Source organism: Ixodes scapularis, unplaced genomic scaffold (assembly GCF_016920785.2).
Source record: "Ixodes scapularis isolate PalLabHiFi unplaced genomic scaffold, ASM1692078v2 PGA_scaffold6__148_contigs__length_123643588, whole genome shotgun sequence".
Taxonomy (NCBI): domain Eukaryota; kingdom Metazoa; phylum Arthropoda; class Arachnida; order Ixodida; family Ixodidae; genus Ixodes; species Ixodes scapularis.
Window position 1 is genome coordinate 9,774,700 of NW_024609881.1, and position 20,637 is coordinate 9,795,336.

The 20,637-nt window shown below is 44.7% G+C and overlaps 1 protein-coding gene and 1 pseudogene across 2 annotated transcripts in view; one reads left to right on the forward strand and one right to left on the reverse strand.

Moving 5' to 3' along the window:
- The window catches only part of LOC115308664, a 45,182-nt pseudogene extending 25,257 nt beyond the window's left edge, over positions 1 to 19,925 (reverse strand).
- Positions 19,926 to 20,172: 247 nt separating this feature from the next.
- LOC115308667 (zinc finger protein 845) overlaps positions 20,173 to 20,637 on the forward strand; it is a 111,136-nt gene continuing 110,671 nt past the window's right edge. For both annotated transcript variants that reach the window (XM_042294698.1, XM_042294697.1), the window contains exon 1: positions 20,173 to 20,260. The gene's annotated coding sequence lies outside the window, so the exon portion shown is untranslated. The remainder of the gene's footprint in view (positions 20,261 to 20,637) is intronic.

Below are 20,637 nucleotides of genomic sequence, written 5' to 3' on the forward strand. Positions count from 1 at the left end.
GCCTGGATCGAACATGTATGTCACAAAATAAAGTTTCCGCGAACAACTTCTCAAAACGAAATAATTACGATGTGAGACACATCTTGAATTACGAGAGAATCCGAAATTAAAACCTAATATCGAGAAATCAAATCCAAAATAGAGGTTAGTTTCGGTTTCGCTCCAGAAGTAAAACGCGCATCCTTGCATAAATATTGCGCTAAACACCGTTCTTGTTTTCAGGGTAAAGAGGTGACCTGCGCTCAAAACACCCTAGCTTCCTCGTATTACCAGAAATAATTTATGTCGCTCAGTGAAGTCAGCACACTAGACAGGCTCAACAGCGGCACGCATCTCCGACCCTCACTATAACCGCCATTTTGGAAAATGAGTGGCGCCACCTATAGTTAGTTGGAGTCGCCAATAGCGGAACCGAAAAACCCAACTATAGCCTCAACCCAGCTTGTTTTTTGCGTACGACGTAATATCGAAGCTACAGGACAAAATCAAAACAACCAATATGGCAGAGACTATATGGGCCTCCTGCGTTGCCCAGGGGGTGCTGCGAAAGGTACTTGTTAGGACTTGCTTTGGGTAGTACAAACTTGAGCGTCTCAAACTCTCACACACATAGAAGCGTACCTGCTGCGGTGCGGAACGTGATCACGAGCAAAATACAAAGTAAAAACAAAAGTTTGAACACCGACAAAGCACAGGTGAAAGCTGAAACGTTAAGAACGTGAGCCAAGAGACGCCATTTCACGCATTCCAAAGTAAAAATTTAAGAAAGCGCTACCAGTCATGAACAACCAACTAGCCCAACTTAACATTCTGTTGTGGTCTCAACATCCATTTATTTACCTCAGTCACATTTATTTTAGCTGAATCGAAAGGGTGTCACAAAGTGTGGTAGGTTGACAAAAATAGACGCGATTGATACAACCTTGTGTCGCAGTATTAAAAGGTTGATAGTAGTTGTGCTCTTGAACTAAGCAATCAATTACAGTGCATAAAATCACGAAAAGGCCACCTCGTTGTTATATAGCGTAATATAGTTTACGAAATAAGTTGAACAATATTTATGATGACACAACTGAGCTAAAAGCAATAATATCTTCAAAATGTCACAAAAGTTTAAGGACGAGCCCCTTCAGTCTGCCTTTTATAGGAACACTGAGTGGCAATTGCAGCTCTCGCTTCCTTAAACAACATTGTTTATACTCATTAATGTTACGCTGGAGAAGAATCATGCAGAAAGGAGTGATCCAAATTGTTCAGTATAATCTATACACACCTTCGTACTCAGAGCGAGTCTGGCCTAAAAAAGCGCGAGCCCGAACGAACATTCTCTTTTAAAATATCAACAACATAGCCTGGCTGTTATGGTATGAGCATGACAAGACACCGGTCAATTTAATTTGCAAATTAGCACCACCCTTGCTAATCGGGGATTTTCTGTGAAATAGAACAAAGTAGTATTTAATGCTCTACTCAACACGGCAGCCACTTAATTGGTCACTTTCTCATGGTAGGTGTGCATAATTGCCATAGTTCCGCCACGCACCCCTGTGTACTTTGCTTTCCTCCAGCCCACACACATACATAAAATTGCTGTTCATCACATAAAAGAGGCAATAGCATACTTCTATGTATTTGAGAAGCTATACATGTGTCGAAAGACAATTCGTCACACGCCAACTGGTAGCAGGGCTATTCGTCACATAGTGCACTAGGACAATTCGTCAAACCGTTAGCAGATACTTCTAATATTTGTATCATTTATGATGCTTATCCAGCATACCGTAAAATACAGCAGAAGCACCCACTTCGTACAAGTGCCCACCATTAACATTTGCCAAACTTGGGAAATCTGCAAAGCATACGTTAAGCGCCCACTCTCTCCAAAGCGCCTACATCAGCCGAAAATAATCACCCCGTTGCAGCAGCCACAAGACCGCCAAAGGCGATGATGGGGATATCTGCTTTCTTGCGATCGAAAGGGAAAAACTACTTGTGATGAGAGCATTGACCTCCTATTCTGCACTAGAGTTGTTTCCTGGGTTCAGTGACAATGAAAAGGTACTAGTTTATTTATTTTCAAACGATAAATGATGACGCGGACCCCATCATTCATCATCTGAAAGTAAACGTGCCTTCTCTGATTCCATTCACCCTCCCTAAATTCAAAGCTCTTTATTGATCGCCATCTTGGTTTTTACCGATTTGACTGGACAAGTGCCCATTTCTAGATTAACCGGGTTTTCAGTGAAAGTGGGCTGGGCGCTTCCTCGGTATTTTACGGGAGTTTTCTAAATGTGTACAATTACCAGCAACCCCCTTTTTTGATTTGTTTACTTTTTTCTCGACAAAAAAATTTGACTTTTACTAAGTTCTAATAGACACTGACTAATTATGTCTTGTCCACCACGATCTTGGCACCTCTGTCGCTAATGGAAAAAAGGGATGATAAACATTTTGGTCACACATACGCGGTCCCTGTCTGTGTCACGCATGCAGACGAGGTACATCCTTTCCGTGTTGCGCATGCGCAGAGAAAACGTGGACGTGGATTACAAAGGAGACCTGAAAGTTCTATGTTCTGTGCTTCCAAGGTTAAGTAAAATGTTCATCAACTTAAAAAGAAACAGAAGACTAAACTTCCTAAATAGAACGCCACGCAGAAGCTGAATAACAAAAGCAACGCAACGCTAAAAAGGCTAGTACGTGCGCAACAAGATCTTTAAACATTATCTCCAATTTTTCAACAAGTTGCCCCAGTGACGAATTGCCCTGCTACGAGTTGCCCTACTACGAATTGTCTTTCGACGAACGGCCCGCATCCCTAATAGTCAGGCACACATAGTTATTTAAATCGGCTTAAAAATGAGAAATTTGTTTAAAGGTGCACAGATGTTCCTGAGATTGTCTCTTCTTTATTTATTTTATTCATTTATCAATACTACCTGGCCCAAAGGGTTGTGGTAGGAGGCACACAACAACAGAAAAAAGAAAAATACAATTGAACACCAGGGATAATGTGGCCCAAAACATTATACAATATATATATATAGCACCCAGCATACAAAACAATAAATATTACCAAATCATCTGAACGTGAGAAAAAAATTCAATCTATTTTGGAAAAAAGATAGTGGCCTCATCGATAAAATAGTCAGTACAGTCTGAATTGGTAACATCAGCATGCAGCTTGTTCGATTCAACAATAGACCCAGGGAAAAAGGAGTATTTGAATGTGTCTAATCATACTTGATACTTAAGTATTGAACATGCATGAGATGATCTAGTGTTTAATCCACTTGAAAATGTAATGAATCTTGAAGTGCCAATGTCTCATTTACCCTGAATCCTTAAAAATAGTATCTTTCATATATCTCTCTACGCTCTTTCGCTTAAAGGGGCCCTACAAGGACTTTTTTACTGGTTTTTAATTTGCACCGAACCTGGGTGCACTGCTCGTAGTAACTCAATGAAACCTTTCTTTTCTCGAATTTCGCTTAGTTAAAAAGTTATAGACAAATTAAAATTACAAAAACAAGCAAAAAATAACCTCCCTCATGACGTCCTTGGTTGCTTGAGTGGCCATGAACTACAGGAGGGATAGTGAGCTAACGAGCGCTAGCTCACTATCGTATCGACGGCTCGAGATGGCACCACTAAAGCATGTTCTGGATAGGCTGTATAAAGCGGGCAGCCAGTGCGGCTCGCGTTGCATTTGCTTCACGATTAAACACTGATTCGGCATGACAACACTTCATTGGCCACAAATGACAGCAAACACGGGGTAAAGATCAGTTCAGAATGGGAGCCACTTCGCGCTGCCATACCGCGAAACGGCGAAACGGCAATACAAAGCTTCTCGCCGAAGGTACCGAAGGCCTTCGGAACACTCGGAGCCGGTCGGATCCTCCTTTGCATATTCTAAAATTGGCCTGAATACTGTTTTATAAACTAGTTTCGTGTTGGAGGAAAGTGCCTCAGGAGACGTTTTAAAGACCATAGTCTGTAATGTAATCGAAGGGCTTGTCCCAAAAGAGTTTATAACTAAAATATAAACCCAGGTACTTCTACTCTCCAACAGATGGAATAGGCTGACCAATACAATAAACAAATTCCAGGGGACACATTTTTCACATAATGGACATTGAAAGAGTTTTTGAGGTACTAAGCTTCATTTGCCATTCCCAACACCAGGACAGTATCCTTTCTAAGCAATTATTCAAAGCTATTTCGTCTTAATAGGACTTAACTTCATTGCATAAAATGCAATCATCTGCGAATAATCTAATGTGGTAATAACTTATCTTACAGGCTCATCCTAGAAATCCAAAATTTCAGCTTGCACAACGTCTATTTCCCTTTTAAAAATGTGATCCTTGTGACTGGCTGATGTGCGCCCATGGTCATGCCGCCGGCACCTCGACTGGATTTTGTGCTCCAGATATTTCTGCTCAGAAAGAGGCATGGCACAAACTTCTACCACATTTTTAATAGGAAAATAGACGCCGCACAACCACAAGTTTTCAACTTCTGAGATGCTAAGATCAAACAAAAAGAGCAAACTTCTTTTTTGAATTGCCAAAGAAGTTATCTTTTCTTAATCAAAATATTTCTGCATAGTAGGCTTCTTTTTCAATCTCAACTCTCTCATATCTTTTTCCGCTTACTTTACTGCCTTTGTCCTCTTCACTCTTTTCCAGCATTAGCCCAGTACCTGGTAGACAGCCCGCTTCCCGCCTTCTATCTCCACACCCCTCATGTATAGGAGTCAACATTTAGCTTGCCCAACGTTAATTCGCCGCTGCCAGGAACCTCTCCGGAACTTCAATTTCGCTGCTTGCGTCCCTCTCCTCCGAAGCAAAACCCAATCACCCTGCACATTTTCATCTGAGCTAGGAGCTCCTAGCTTCCCTGGTGGAGGATCTGCGAATCGGCACAGACTACAAGGAGTCTCTGGACAGCTGTACAAGAAGCACTGCTCTAGACCATGACCGCCTGTAGTCTAGACACTTTCACTGTCCTCTATTTACAAAAGAAATGGAAACAAACAAAAAAACTCACCACGACTTGAGGACTGAATCGGTTCCATTCCAATCGCGGCCCAAGGTCAGGTTCGTAGGGAGTCTCGTAAGATCAAGAGGGACGCAACGGGGCCACTTGAGATGCTAGGAACCAAATGCAATGAACAATGACAGTAGTTAAGAATAAAGTGAGCACACCCTCCAAGCGCATCAAGCTAATCAGTCAGCCATGAGAATAACACGCAAGACACACCAAAGATTTGGACATTTTGAGATAACTATGACGAATGGATGAGGAAATTGCCTGTGTACCTAGTAATGGGTGGCCTGTGCCACCCGACTTATAGTTTGAAGGTGTCTCAAAACAACCAATTCCTTTTTGGCATTGCCAGTATGGTAAAAATACTTACAGTTAAAGAAGTTAGGGCTTGCACTATACCAAATCTGAGGTAACTATATGGCTGGACCCCATTAAATGTCCCTATATTAATGCTAAATTTGTTTTGTGAATTCGCTGAACCGCGGGACTTTCGGCTCCACCTATTCAGGAAAGCCGCCAGGTTCCTGTTCCCACAAAAAGTTCAGGAGTGTTGCTAAATGTGGGACATGCACCAGGGAAAACTATTTTTTAATTATTTCATACAATTGAATGAAACTTCAAATTATAATGCTTGATCTCCTTCATATAAATCTAGAGTTACGGTAGTTTTGATAAAGCTTGCTCTTTATGTCCTGGATGCTCTGAACATGCAGAAAAAAAGACATGTTCTTGCACACACATGTTGCATGGCAACAGACTTAAAAAGAGCCTAGTAAAAAATATCTTTTTGCTCCTTTTAAACCAGGGTATGTAATGAACATAAATAATGTGGCTAGACCTATTCTATTTTAAAGTACTTGAAGCATTAAAAACACCACTTTCAAAGGGCTAACAAAAGTTTCTTAATGTTTTCATAAATACAAGAAAATACACATTCCAATCAAACCTAGATATTTGCAATCCATTTATTCTGAAGCATATGCAGGCCAAATTTGGTTGTATAGACCATTCCATTTAGCGCTCTCTGGGCGGCACCATTTTGTTCGACAGCACCGCCCTCTCCATACATCCGGGAAATTCAGCGGGTTCAGCAGGGTAAAACGAGAGAGAGGGCACGCGCCCGACTCCGCTAGCAGACGACAAACCGGGAGGTTGCCATTCTCCATCTTTGGGCTGTACCTGTGGGCTGTACGGAACATCCAACTCTCGCTCGTGGCTGCCGTTGTGAAGTGGTTCGCATTCTTAGAATAGTTATGTCTACTCCAAAATCAGCCTAGAGCTCTCTGTTGCTCTATTTTGGTAAATGATCAACTAGCATATCTTTTTTCCGTTACTTAAATAGCAGTTGAGTCAGCCGGCAGTACTACCCTCAACTACTGCGTGTATTGCGGCAGGAGAGCATGTTTTCATTTATTTTTATTATTTCAGACATCCACTCATGGTCGCTAAAGGCCTACACCAGTACGAACTTTGTATAGTAAAAAAGCTACAGCAACCGGATTTACTTTTCACTGGAGAGACCGGCCAATCCGACAGTTTTCTCTACTTTTTATTTTTATTTGCACGCAGGTAACAGCGCAACTGGACCCTGTTACTCTTTTTATCTAACATAGTATTACACGATAACTGGCATACCGAAATCTGCGCATCTGCGCTTGAAATTTCCAAAATGACGCTATTTTAAACAAAGTTTGTACGCCAGCCGGATGCTAGGTACAGCCCACTCGGCGGAGCAGACGACATGAGGGCGAGAGGGGGAGGGCATTTTTTCTCTCTATCACCCTCTCTGCTATGACCCTAATGGAACGGTCTATAGGACAATATTAAAAACAAAAGCTCTTGTCTGTAAAGATGACCCAAAATTACATAAAGAAAAAAAACGTGTTTGAATGTTACCATAGAAAGAAATAATTTTTGTTAATAATTTTGCCAGAAATTGAAGCTGCACAAGACTGCAACAGAGCGGAGACAATGTGTTGGCAACGACAACCATTTGAAGACCCGCGCACAAAATAAAGGCACTAATTTATGCAGTTCTGGCCCGCCAGTTTTTACAATACTTATTTGACTAATTTCGCTTTATTAACGGTCCTTACTTTTCTTATATTAAAATATCAATCAAAGATAATTGAACACCATCAAATTCCAAATTAAATTTTTTTGCGAAAATTCCCTATTTTCGACCCGCATCTCCCCCAATAAAGAAACACTAACACCCTTCAAAATTTATTTTTATTTTTTTGCCAAGCAATTTATAATGCTGCCCAAAGACTACCCAATCAATATTTTGCTACAGCGTCACATATATTTTTAATAAAATAAGAAAACGCAACTGCTCGAAACCAAAATGGGACAAGGGAGGAAAAAGACATATAGAGGAGGATACAGTTAGCGGAAGTCACGTGGCTATGCAACTTATATTTCCCAATCAACGTATTTGCAGCTTTTTAGAAGCCACAAGAAATGGGTATCACATTTCTTTTCTATTTTTAATATTGTGTGTGTACCTTCGATGACGGACATTTGGTGGTTGTGTCTAAACCATAGAAAACGGCACGTGACCACGGAGAAGAGAGTGAGCTCAACTCAAACCGGCCAGTTCTCGATCAGCGGTTTTCAGGTAAAAAGAAAACGAATTTCGAGCCGCAAATTGTTTTCTGGGTAGTTGGGCTCTCATATGTCATGTAAAAAATGAAAGACGTTTACAACTCCCTGTAACGCCGAATTAGAGCACAGATCTTGAGGAGGAGGGGAAGGTACAGAGAGGAGGGTGTGCCCCTCCTCCTCCCCATCCCTCCTTCCCCCATCTTCTCTTCTCCTGGCGCCACGAGGGTCACGCGACGCCACAAAGGTCACGTGACCCTCGTGGCGTCACGTGACCTTCGTGACGCCATGTGACCGTCGTGACGTCATGTGACCCTCGTGACGTCACGAGGCCCCGCGCGTTGCATTATGGGACACTTCCCATAATGCACCGCGCAATTACGCCGACGCCGCTCAAGCGGGAAACGGGCGCCTAAGAGCTGCACTCTAAAATGAAAACCTTGGAAAGCATAATACCCTGTCAGTGTCCTTTTGACATAATGAGCAATCATACATAGACTGCTCGGTGTCTTTGGTGTTGAATAAGTGGGACTACAAACAAATAACACCAGCTTAACCGTGTCTGACGCACCAATTATAACTACAAGGAAAGACAGAAGTTGATAACCACAAGGACATTTTCTTTCGGAAATCTGACCGGATATTCGGAGCCAGGAGAGAGGAATTCAGAATCTTTCAAAAAAGGTGTTTGCCAGGGCGTTTCAAGTTCTGTCATTTACGAAGTGAGTAAGAGTCTAGTGTCAGATCGAACAGCCGTGGCCCAACGATTCAGTACCGTGCGATTCTTCTGTGTGGATTATCTACGGAGAAAGTGTATAGGGATTAGCACCTCGTACATGTAGGGAGACTCAACAAAGTGCGGTTGGAAAAGCTACTGGCTCCAAGGACAGTGAATGAATCTGACCTTTTATGCCAGCATTGCTACAAATACCCCCAGAAAGAGATTGCTTCTCCTCACAAAGCTAGTACATCAAACTCTTCTTCCTGGGACTTTGATGAAATTCTGGCTGAAGTGAGTCAAGACTTGTGTGCTACTAGTCCACTGGTAATTCCATTGAAACCACGTAAAACCATTAAAAAAAAAGGCACAAAGCACATTTGAAAAAAATCAAGATTAAGTGAGTTCTTTAATTAGAGGAAAGCTGTCAAGCGTTTACGGCCTGAAAACCGGCGAAGACAGTTGTGAGCACTGCGCGGAGTCGTTTGATGCGCTTTACGAAGCGCTAAAGGCATGCAGTTCCCACCAGGAACGCAAGCGATTGTACACGCTCCTGCCACCAAGCATTTCAAAGAAAGAAATATTGCGTCTGGTGCCAGAAGCCTACACGATTGATCAAACGAGAAAACTGAAGCGTAAAGGTGGTGTATGGGCAATTCCTGATCCCTAAATGGGGAAAAAGGTGAATGCCGAAGACGTGAGGGTTGCACTTGAGTACTACACACGCGATGACCTCGCATGCCCTGTTCAAAGTCCCAACAAAAAGGACGTCGTCGAAGCCATGATCAACGAAAAAAAAGACCAAAGTCGTAGGAAGGTTTATGACCCGCTTTTTTGAGGAAGCTTACCAGCTATTTAGAAAGGACCATCCCCATCGAGAACTAGGCATCTCTAAATTTTATTCCCTATGACCAAATTGGGCAAAAAAATGTCCCGAGCATGAGGTGTGCGCATGTATATATTGCGCCAAATCTCAGTTGCTTTTAACGACAGCAACAAATGCCTCAAAGAAGACATTTACTGAAGACGACCTCAAGTGCATCTACCTCTGCAGCGCTTAACAGAACGATTGCTTCCTGCGTCGTTGCGAAAAATGCCCAAAAATTCAGAGCATATCGCTGCAGTCGCTCCATCACGACGGAGATGAAGAGATCTGTTTCGCGTTATGGTACGCCAGGAAACTCGTCAAAGGGGTTGTGGACACTTCCGCCTTTCTAAGGAAACTGGAGTCATGGAGCAAAAAGTGTATGAGGCACTCTTACATCCGTAACTTTCAACGAAGCCTGATACGTGACACAAGAACCGCCTTACCACCCAAGTCAGTGATGTTCCACTTCGATTTTGCGGAAAATTGGACAATAATCTTTGCAACCAAAGTGCAGAGTTTTCATCGGGAAAAAACTCAAGTGTCTCTCTTCACATGTGTGGTTACGTTCACGCAAGGCACGCACAGCTTTGCCGTTGTCAGCGATGACACGACATATGACATAGCTGACGCTCTTCTAGCCATGGAGGCCATAAAAGAGTAATTTGATGAACACTACCCAGTCTTTTCTGAAATAATTTTTGTATGAGACGGAGCGGCGGCACATCTCAAGGATCGCTTCCAATTGCACGAATTGTCTGGGAACCCATACTCCTCGGCCAAATGGATCTTTTCAGCCTCTGAACACGGAAAAAGCGCTTGTGATGGAGTAGGTGGTGTTCTTAAACACTACGCAACGCTTACCAACTTGAGATCTTTGCTCAACTCAACGATTGTCACTGCTAAACTCTTCGTGGAAGTGCTACGTGAAAAAAGTAGCAAATGTCTGCATGTTCCACCTGTCTGCGAAACGGGTTTGAGAGTTTCGTGTGGTGAAGCAAGCAGAGTGGACCACCGTAAACCCTGTGAGAGGAATCCAGGCATCACATTTGTGGTAGTCATCATATGCCGAGAGGCCGGATGTATACATGGCCTCTTGCCCAACTGAGAGTTTTAAGCTTATGTATGCATAGTTAGCGAATTTGCAGAGTGGGGCTCTTTTGTTTTTGTGAATTGTAAGCAAAGTAATGGTATTCCAGCTCAAAGTGCCATTCTGTATCAGTTATACTCACCCCTTATGAAAAAAATAATTTGAAAAATATAAAATACATGCCGTAACTAACGCTCAAAATGTTTGGTGCTGTGCGGCAAAGCTGCTATGACGAAGGCGTTGCCTCGCTCCGAGTGAAGGTTTGTCATAGCTTTTCTTGTTTGGAGGTCATATGTTACTCAATGTTTTGCCATCACAAGTTAGTTCAAGTCACTGCAAAGTGCAAAGGAAAGTTATAAAAAATAAAAGATGGAGTTTTTTTAAATATCGATGCCCAATCTTGCCATATTTTGAGAAATCAGCTGCTTTTCCGCGTTAATAACAAGAAGACAATTAAGGGTGGGGATATTATCATTATATATTTGTAAGGAATATTTAAAGACATGCATTTTTATATGTTTCGTGAAGTATTATGAAAAATGGTTTATTTGCAAAAAAATTGTGAATATGTCTCTGAAACACGTTTTCATGCCATGTTTAATTTTTTTGTGTATGTGTTGTCTAAAGTTTGTGAAATGTATTAAAAATGAAAGATGTTTACAACTCCCTGTAACGCCAAATTAGAGCGCAGCTCTTGAGGAGGAGGAGGGGAAGGTGCGGAGATGAGGGTATGCCCCTCCTCCTCTCCTGCTGGCCTCCCATTCAGGGGAAAATTTTCCGCTAAATTTAGCGGGAAAATTTACCCATAATGCACTGCGCAGTTACGCCGACGCCGCTCAAGCCGGAAACGGGCGCCTAAGAGCTGCACTCTTAAAAGTTATGGTGACGTGAAAGCTTTGATGAGAAAATGACGACTGTGCAAAGTAGCATCGTGAAATCTTCTCAATTTCCACACCTCTAGCTTTTCTATTTTATATCTCGACGAAAAAAATTGTTACAGCGTTTATATATAGCTGAATGTTCCTCCCAAGAACATGGCTTTCATATATATTTTTAACAAAAATATAAAAATTATGACCCAGACCATCATTGCATGAACTGACGTGGAATCACCCAGCAGGGCACAGCACTCATTCGACGCATTGCCCAGAAAATGAGAGGAGCCAGAGAGAAGATTGCAAAGATCTTAGTCAAAACCGTACACATGTCTAAGGTATGTACAGAGTAGAGCACTGCACGGGCCCGGTCCAGCCCAAAAACCCGAGCCCGGCCCGGCCCGCTGGCCGGGCCTGGGCCGGTAGCACATATTTTCTCGGGCCCAGGCCGGGCTCGGGCTTGAAGAAAAAAGTTTTCAGGACGCGCTGGCCCAGGCCGCACGTTTTCGGGCCGGCCCGGGCCGTGCCTCGGCAGTCAGTCTTTTGTCGCAAATTCTAAACTGTTGATAGCAAAAAGTTTGCTCATTAATCTTTTAGGTTCATAGAAAACAAGGAAAGCAAAGTGAAAAGTCACTACAGTGTCGTTAAAAATAATAACAAAAAGGCATCTTGCAGTTAGAAAGCCTCCAAGGAGATAAAAGAAAACATATGGACTTTACCAGCTAGTAGCAGAGAGCGCGCAAGAAAACGAGGGCGTCGGGGGGCACGAAACGATTGTCGTTTTTCTTTGCTTTTCAAACTAAAAACAGAAGAAAAAACGTGACCTCGACTTTTTACTTTCTGCGGGGGCCTTACTATGCCGCCAAAGATAAGCTAACATACCCTAGATAATTTTTTTGTTCATGCAGCCTTTTGAAGATGCATTAGCGAGATTGTGATTCTTTTCTTTTCTTCTAGAATCCGGGTTCGAAATGACCAACTGAATCGACCTATGTCCTGCCGTGTTACCAATCGTCCAGTCAAAAATAGATGCCCGTGCCTGATATCATTTTAACGAGCCCAAGCCGGGCCCGGGCCGGGCCTGGGCCGTGCCTCCACCGGGCCGGGTCAAACTGGGCCTTGAAATTAAAAATTCTGTCGGGCTCGGGCCGGGCCCAGGCCGGGTCGGGCCGGGCCTAGAAATTCCGGCCCGTGCAGTGCTTTAGCACGGAGTCAATTACTACACACTTGGCAAAAGCGAGTGGAAAGCACTCAAATCGATTCTCATGTAAACCGATCCTCAGGATGTCATAAGATGATGCAGGACATATGACCCCACCAACAATCAAGAGGATTCTCTTCATGGCAAACAAGGTTAGACAACTGCACAACGCCCTCACCATACATGGGATCCCCGGCCACACTGGGACTCCTGGTAACGGGGCGGCCCACCTGGCTGCAGGAGGGTTAGTAAAGTACCTCCTTTCCCAGCCAACCAGGGACTCCTCCTCGCCAGGAAGCTCAACCGATGACGGCCAGAGGTACGGCCCCAAAGGCACCTTGACAAAAACCAGGCAAGAACTAAAGAAAGGCTGCTTGGCTCTCTTCCACGAGACCCACATCCCATCCCCAAAGGCTTTGTTTAGGAGACGCACTGTGCTGTGCTTCTGAGAAGGATTCTATCATCTAATTTTATTACTCCCGACACCAGAAGACTGTGGGCAGGCAGCGCATGCAAAACCAGGAAAATTAAAAAAAAAAAGACCAATCAGTCTCAGCCCTGCTTTTCCACCTTACCAAGCCCAAAGCCTGCCCTCACTGCCTCAAGACCCTCGCAGCAGACCTCATCCATTTCCTATGGAACTGCCAACACTTTCTTCGAATCAGGAAAAAGGCCATTGATTCCCTCCCACCCCAACCAAGGCCAGTCACCCTTGAAAAGTGGATTAGTGCACCTGGAGACCCTACAGAAGTTAATATTGCCTTGGAGTCCCTGCTGCTCTATCCAGAGGAGTCGGGCCTCGGGTCGTCCTTCCATACGGGACTTCAACGTGTGAAGACCAAGCCCGTGTCACACGATTGCTTGTTGCAACAATAAACGTTTACATCCATCGATCCATTGGCCCTTCTTAGGCCCGCTTCAGACGGGGCAACTTTTCCAGCAATTTCAAGGTTGCTGGCGGGTTGTTCCCTAGCTTTCCCTAGGTCGACGCGAATTGCTGAGATCGGGTCCGGCTTGAACAAGCGAGCAACTCGGAGCAATTCGAAGACGTTTGAAGCGGCTGCAGCCTATCAGAGACGCAATATTTTCACGTGACACCCCTGTGGTGGTGATGATGACAGCTAAAGACTTAGTTCTGGTTTGGAATGAATCGTTTTCGGAAATAAACAGTTTCAGAAAAATGAGCTAGTATTCTCAACGCCGTTCAAAGATATAAGAACGCGTTTTTAGCGCATAGCTGGGCGTCTAAATAGTTAAAGAAGAATCAAATTTAATGATGATGATGGCAAGTCGGAGCAATTCGGTTGCTGCGTGTGAACGCGGGCGGCCGGTGTTGCTGGTGTTGCGACGTCAAGTTGCTGGGTGAAATTGCCCCGTCTGAAGCGGGCCTTAGGCTCACTTCAGACGGTGCCACTCTTCCAGCAATTTCGAGGTTGCTGGCAGGTTGTTCCCTAGCTTTCCCTAGAGCGACACGAATTGCTGAGATCGGGTCCGGCTCGAACAAGCGAGCAACTCGGAGCAATAGACCGATGTCACCAAGCGAACTGCGCAGGCGCGCGCATTCCGGAAGTGGTGCTGCCGCCATGCTACTTGTAGTCATCGCTTTCCGGCTTCCCGGCTTCATAGGGCTGCGCATACATCATCGTAGATTATCGTTTCAGACACCCCGGTATCAGCTTGATTCTCCTGCATGTCTGCACTTCATGACAATGTGTTGTTTGTGATGCCTTAGTTTGTGAGCATCCGCAGAAAAGCAGTTTCAGTCGTCTTATCGCTTTAGAATCGCTTTGTCGTCTGCTTCGTGGTGTTCGTGAACGCGTGAGCCCACCGCCATTCACGCGGTGGTCGCACTGCGGCCGCGGGAAAAAAACAACGACACCACTACTCGAGCATTCCGGCTGGTTGGACGTCTCAATTAACTTGGAAACAATGGCGCAATGACAAAGAACAAGAAAACTTGAGGGACCATCGGCTCGGTTGTTGTTTGAAAGTTGTTTCATTCTGGTTGACAGCCTGTGCAACAGGGTACAGATTAACTGCGGGAGAAGCCCGCACAGAAAGAAGGATTGATCTACAGAAAGGCCATGCATGACGCGCGGTAACAATTGGCATCTGTCAAAAAGAAGCCACCATGCCAGATACCTGAAAGCTTAAGGTGGGGATGATTTTTTGTGTTTCTGATCAGTTTTATTTTGTTGGCGCAAGCTCCGAACGCTAACAGTCGCCCGATGAGGCAAAGCTTTTTTCTGCGATCTCGATTGTTGTTAATGCACAAATGGATCAGCCACCAGCCTAATAGGCGACAGCAAAATGAGTGAGGTTCGTTTGTTACATTTTTGGCGGTAAGTGTTGCACTCCTAAATTGAATTCTGGAGTGTTCTCACGTTTATATATATAAAAAAGTGAAGACTGCTTCCGAAAAAAGTTGTTTTATTTCAAGCGATGCATATCGGGAATCGCTGCTCTTTTTTAGTGATTGTCGTGATCTTTTGAAGCACAGCTGTGCTTGAAACATGTCGTCGCAATAATAGTTATAACCACCAAAATACATCGAGACAAAAGTGTATTAAAAATAGCCTCCGCAAAGCAGTGCAAAGGTCTTACTTGAGACCGACTGACGGATAGACCGCTACGGAACGAATGCTCAGAGAGATTCCAGCGCACGGAACACTTTGGTCCGCTCTATGTCTCCTGCCCTGTAATCTTACACATTTTAGCTGACGTGCAATAGGGTGGATATAAATTATGAAGCCAACAGCGAAACAAATTGTAAAACGCTCATTTTCCTGCCGCCCTGTCCAGTTGTGTTTACCTTTCTTTGCCATGCTTCTTTCTTTCGGGAAGACATAATATCCGAGGCCTATTTGCCTGGTGCTGTTAATATAGCTCTGTGCAATACAACAGGTGAAGCCACCAATTGAAAACCATGAGTAAACACCAGGCTAAAAGTCTCGTGCTAACCCGAAAATTTCCAAACGCCGGGCGTAGAATGCGCATTGACGCGGCCGGAAAACTGAGGAGAACTACAGGTACCAGAATGCACCGCGGCAGCGGTGGCGTCGCGCAACTCCTCGTGAGATTGGTCTATTCAGAGGTGTTTGAAGCGGCTGCAGCCAATCAGGGACGCAATATTTTCACGTGAGACCCCTGTGGTGGTGATGATGACAGCTAAAAACTTGGTTCTGGTTTGAAATGAATTGTTTTTTTGAAATAAACCTTTTCAGAAACATGAGTTAGTATTCTCAACACCATTCAAAGATATAAAAACACGTTTTTAGTGCACAGCTGTGCGTCTAAATAGTGCAAGAAAAATCAAATTTCATGATGATAGCAAGCTAGTCATAGCAATTCGGCTGCTGCGTGTGAATGCGGGCGCCCCGTGTTGCTGGTGTTGCGACGTCAAGTTGCTGGGTGAAATTGCCCCGTCTGAAGCGGGCCCAAGGCAATTTTCGATCCCGCTGCCTGTTTAAAACTACAACATCGATCAAAGAAAATGCAAAAATCCGATCCGATCCCCCCCCCCCCCCCCCCCCCGCGAAAATTTTCCACTGGTCAGACCTTGCCGGCGTTACCCCAACACCGAACCCACCAGTGTTGCCAATTTAGCGGTTTTCCCGCTAAACTTAGCAATTTTCGGTTCTGTTTAGCGGCATGAATTATAGTTTTGCGGGCGGCGGGATTTTTAGCTGGTTTTATGAAACCTTAGCGGTTTCTTAGCGACATACAAGTTATATCGATTTACTGTCAACTATGCACCTTTCGTATCCATAAAGACAAGGATAATAGGAGACAGTCGTCTTCGCTTACTCTCAGTAATGTTCTGGTTTGTGAGAGCAACGCCTGTGACGTCATCAAAACATTAAGGCGACGAATGTCGGAACATGCGTCCCTGTTTTGTGCGCGCACGTTTGAAGAGCATGAATGTTCCAATTTTCCTTTGACGTTTTTGTCACTGTTTCGTGAAATGAGCGTGGTGAAGTACGCTCAAAAGTTTAGAAAAGACTGGCTATAAGACCCTAAACTTAAAGACTGGCTACTGAAGGTTCCTGGTGATAGCAGACGAGCCAGGTGCCGCTATTTCAAAACAGAACTATCTGCGAAGAATGTGGATTTGGTCGCGCACGCTGCAGCGAAGAAGCATGTTTCGGCCGCTGCACATTTCTCCTCTGGTAGCAGACGACTCTACGAGTTGATCGGATCTGACTAGTCACGCGCTGCTGAAGGGTTCCTTTGCCATGTTCGTATGCGCTCACTCTGCAATTTCGACTTCTGATCACCCGGGTGAACTGTGGCGTGGCGTGACAGATTTCTAGTCAAAACAAACGGAAAGCTTCCTTTCAGGTGGCATTGATATATGATCTATATTGTTATTATACCTTTGCCAAGAATTAAAGCAAAAAAAAAGTGTCTAAAAAGTCGTTTTGCGCTGTGTTTTGGATTTAGCGGTTTTTTAGCGGTTTTCGGGATTCGGACTGCGGGTTTTTAATTTTTGAGTTGGCAACACTGGAACCCACTGGAAGAAAGGGTTGAGGCCTATACACTCCGTGCGGGAACTATAGGGGGCGCTTTGAAAAACGCGCGCAGCGCCGCTAGCGAAGGGGCTGGCGTTCGACTGTGAGGCGCGTTCAGCAGCCTGCGGCGCCTTTTCGCATGCCAAGCTGTGGCGGCGGAAGCGCGCACGGGCGAAATGTTTGCTTTTTGAGCCGATAAGTTGAGGGTGACGTTGCATGAGTGCTGGGGCAGAAGGGCATTTAGCTGTTCTCCACTTCTTATATATTGAGTTTGAGTCGTTATTAGGGGTAATCTCTCCAGTTGCGGCCGAAAAAGGAGTTGGAGCAATTTTCCAAAAAACAAGACGGCCGCCACCATAATTGCTCTGAGTGGGAAATTTATTTCGCTCGTCGCTGTAAACCTAGGACTGCTGGAACGATGATATTTGGAGGCGAGTGAGATGTTCACTGAGTTTGTGCACGAAGAGTGCCAAGTTTCTTTAATAGAGCAGGTGTGAAAGTTACGTTTCTAACGAATAAAGAAATAAAGCTGTACGGGATATCCAATATTGAACCCAAAATGTTGTGTTATAGCGAGCTGTGCAAACTGCAGATTTAGGCACACAGGTGCTTGGACTTGACAGTAACATGACACAGCACTTATTATACAAAAAAAAAAAAAGGTGGCATAGGGAAACCAGGTGAAAATTTGGTTTGGGCGGCGTAACTCAACGGGAACCGGTTTTAACCATGAAAAGGCTGTCAAGAGAATACCACTGGTCGGGGGAGGTGGAGACTTTACAGGTAGAAAGGGACTAGTGAGAACTGTACTTCCAATTGAAACAACTTTACGAAAGGTGGTTCCAAAGCCGAGAAAACAAAGTTGTCGGCCAACACACGGTTTGGCCGCCAAGGGCTTTTGTGGTCAGCTGTTGTGAAATAACCTGTTGTGCGAGGTGCTGATTTTCGGCGCACAGGTACTTTGACATGACCGTGACTTGGCACAACACTTATTATAACAAAAGAGTTGGCATAGCGAAACCAGGTGGAAATTTAGTTTGGGCGGCGTAACTAAATGGGAACTGGCTTTGAACGTCAAAGGCTGTCAGATAATACCGCTCATCCTGGGAGGTGCACACTTTACAGGTAGGAAGGGACCAGTAGACGATACTTCCAGTTCGAACCACTTTGCGATAGGTGGCTCTAAAGCCGAGAAAAAAATTGTTGCCTACAGAACTCGGGGTGTCAGCGTTTCCACATCCAAAAGGAGGCTGATCAAGAAAGAAAGCACACCACATTAACTTCCATACTCAAACGTCGATTCTCCAGTGATTCCGAGTTTCATCGTTGTTTTCTTTAGATTTATGTTTGTCACTTTTTTTACCGTTCGAATCTTTCTTCATGAAGTACAGAGTGTGTGCCACGCTTGTCCGGAAATATCATCGATACGTACGATGGGGACGAAACTTTTTTGGAGGGCATTCCTCCAACGAAATTGGCACTGCAGTCCCGCGAGTGTGGGATGGCATTTCAGTTCGTCCCATCGGCGCTGACACATGTCGGCGTTACTGGTACGAAAACAAACGCAGAGCGCAAAGCGGCAGTGTAGAATATGTCAGCCGTGCCGACACAGTGGCAGACATGATCGGGAAACCAAATTTCTCGCGTCGTACGGCACGGCTCCATCGCTGTCGCTGTCCCACAAAACATCGGCGAGGTGAAAAACTGAAACTTTGTCCCCACGAGATACCACGCATAACCATTGAAGCACTTAATGACGCAGCACAGGCAGCATTTCATGCTGTGAACCCAGCGCAACCACACCGCTCCGACTTCAATGCGTACCAACGTACGCGGCGTGGTTTCGGTTTCGTTTTCTCTGGGGTTCTCACTGCCTACCTTCGGTACCGGCCGCGCGGCGGCGCGCCAGTCGCGTCGCACAGAGTGTATGGTTGAGGCATTGGGCCAGAGCCACGCGGAAGGAATTCCCATGTTTGCTCTGTCCCGCCTGTATGTACCCGGCTGTGCTAATCAGTTTTACTTCATTCAATTTTCCCTCCTTCCATCCTCGCCAGCAAAGCCCAGCGCCTACACCAAATCCACTACTCCTTTACCTCCAAACCTTTTTTTTCTTATCTTTTTTTTTTTTTTAGATTTTATTAGGTCCGTTAATTGGTTAGAACAGTCAGGCGAGCCCGCCGTTTTCACGGCTCCAGATGACGCTCCTCGTGCGCAAAAGCGCAAAAAGTCGACGTTCAAGCAGTCTCACATAAAGCCACGGCCGTGAGCAGGGCCTTGCGAAGTTTATGTAACGAACGATTCAGTCTTGGGAACAGTACCTGTTTCTTGAGCGAGTCCTTGAACGTGAAACTTCTCTCTCACGCGATGCGATTGTTGCTCAAAAGAATGCTAAACGTACGGTGGATCAATGAACACGGCTGAAGCTGAAGCCTTTGAAATGGGCGGCATTTCGCGCCTCCTGGTCAGTAAAAATTGGTATTGGCATTTATTGCGTACCCAAAATCCCATGAAGGCTTTGATACATAGCTTTGATATTGGAGCACATAAAAGTCACAAGGAGTACAACATGCAAAGAGGTTAAATACAGGAGTGACACATCAGTCATAATAAAACAAATTACAAACACAACTCGGTATTCCAAGTTTTATGCTTCTATGCATTGGTGAGCCTTCAATCTGCTTGTCAGGATAAAACGTATCGCAGAGTCGCGTACGTTCAGCTGGCACATGTAAGCTTGTACTACTCAAAAGACCACATCGAAACGACGTTGTATGAGTTTCTGTAAAAACACCACATCTCGGCAATGCCTGCGGTCAAGGTTCTGAGGTTTGAAACTTTAAGAAGAAAATTATACTCGAAATAGAGACTCCTCTTAAAATGCCTAGACGATGCGTATCGTGAGATCATCCCGAGCACTAAGACCGGTACCACAAACGTTGACACGAGATTTGAACGATAGTTTACAGACAACTAGCAATTTGTATTTAAAGTGCAAGGGATTACTGCGTCTTGTTAGGGAAATTACCTTAGTTTTTGTTAACGTTCAAAGGCAAGCGGTTTAACAGATGGAAAGCCTCCGGTATGCATCAGTTTTATTCTAGCGTAGGTAAAAGTTTTAGTTTCTTGTTTTGTTCTAGCTTTTCTCACTTTTGGGACACTTTTTGTCCTTACTTACCAGATGGCGCGAGCCGCCCCAAAATTCATAGGCTTCAGTTTTAGCCGTGTTCATTGATCCATTGTTCGTTTAGCACTCTTGATCAACAACCGCACAGCGTGAAAGTGAAGTGAAGTTGGTTTCTCCGGTTTCCCGTTCATAGACTTTTCTACTCAAGAAACAGGTACTGTTCCCAAGACCCTTAGGTGCGAGGCGATAGCTTTAAAAGAAACTTCGGAAGGTCCTGCTCACGGCAATTGGCTTCATGTGAGACTTCGGCTTTTCGCGCTTTTGCGCACGAGTACCGTCATCTGATGGCGTGAAAACGGCGCGCTCGTCTGACTTTTAACCAATAAACGGAATTATTCAAATTACGAAAAAGAAAAGAAAAGACTCGCAGGTGAAGGAGTAATGGATTTGGCGGAGGTGCTGGCTTTTGCTGCCAAGGAGGAGGGGAGAAGCTGGGGACAGGCGGGACGGCAAACTTGGGACTTCGTCCCAAGTTTGCTCTGTCGCCAGCTATTAGCTCCTGTCTAATAGCTGTATACAGGGGGAAATGCA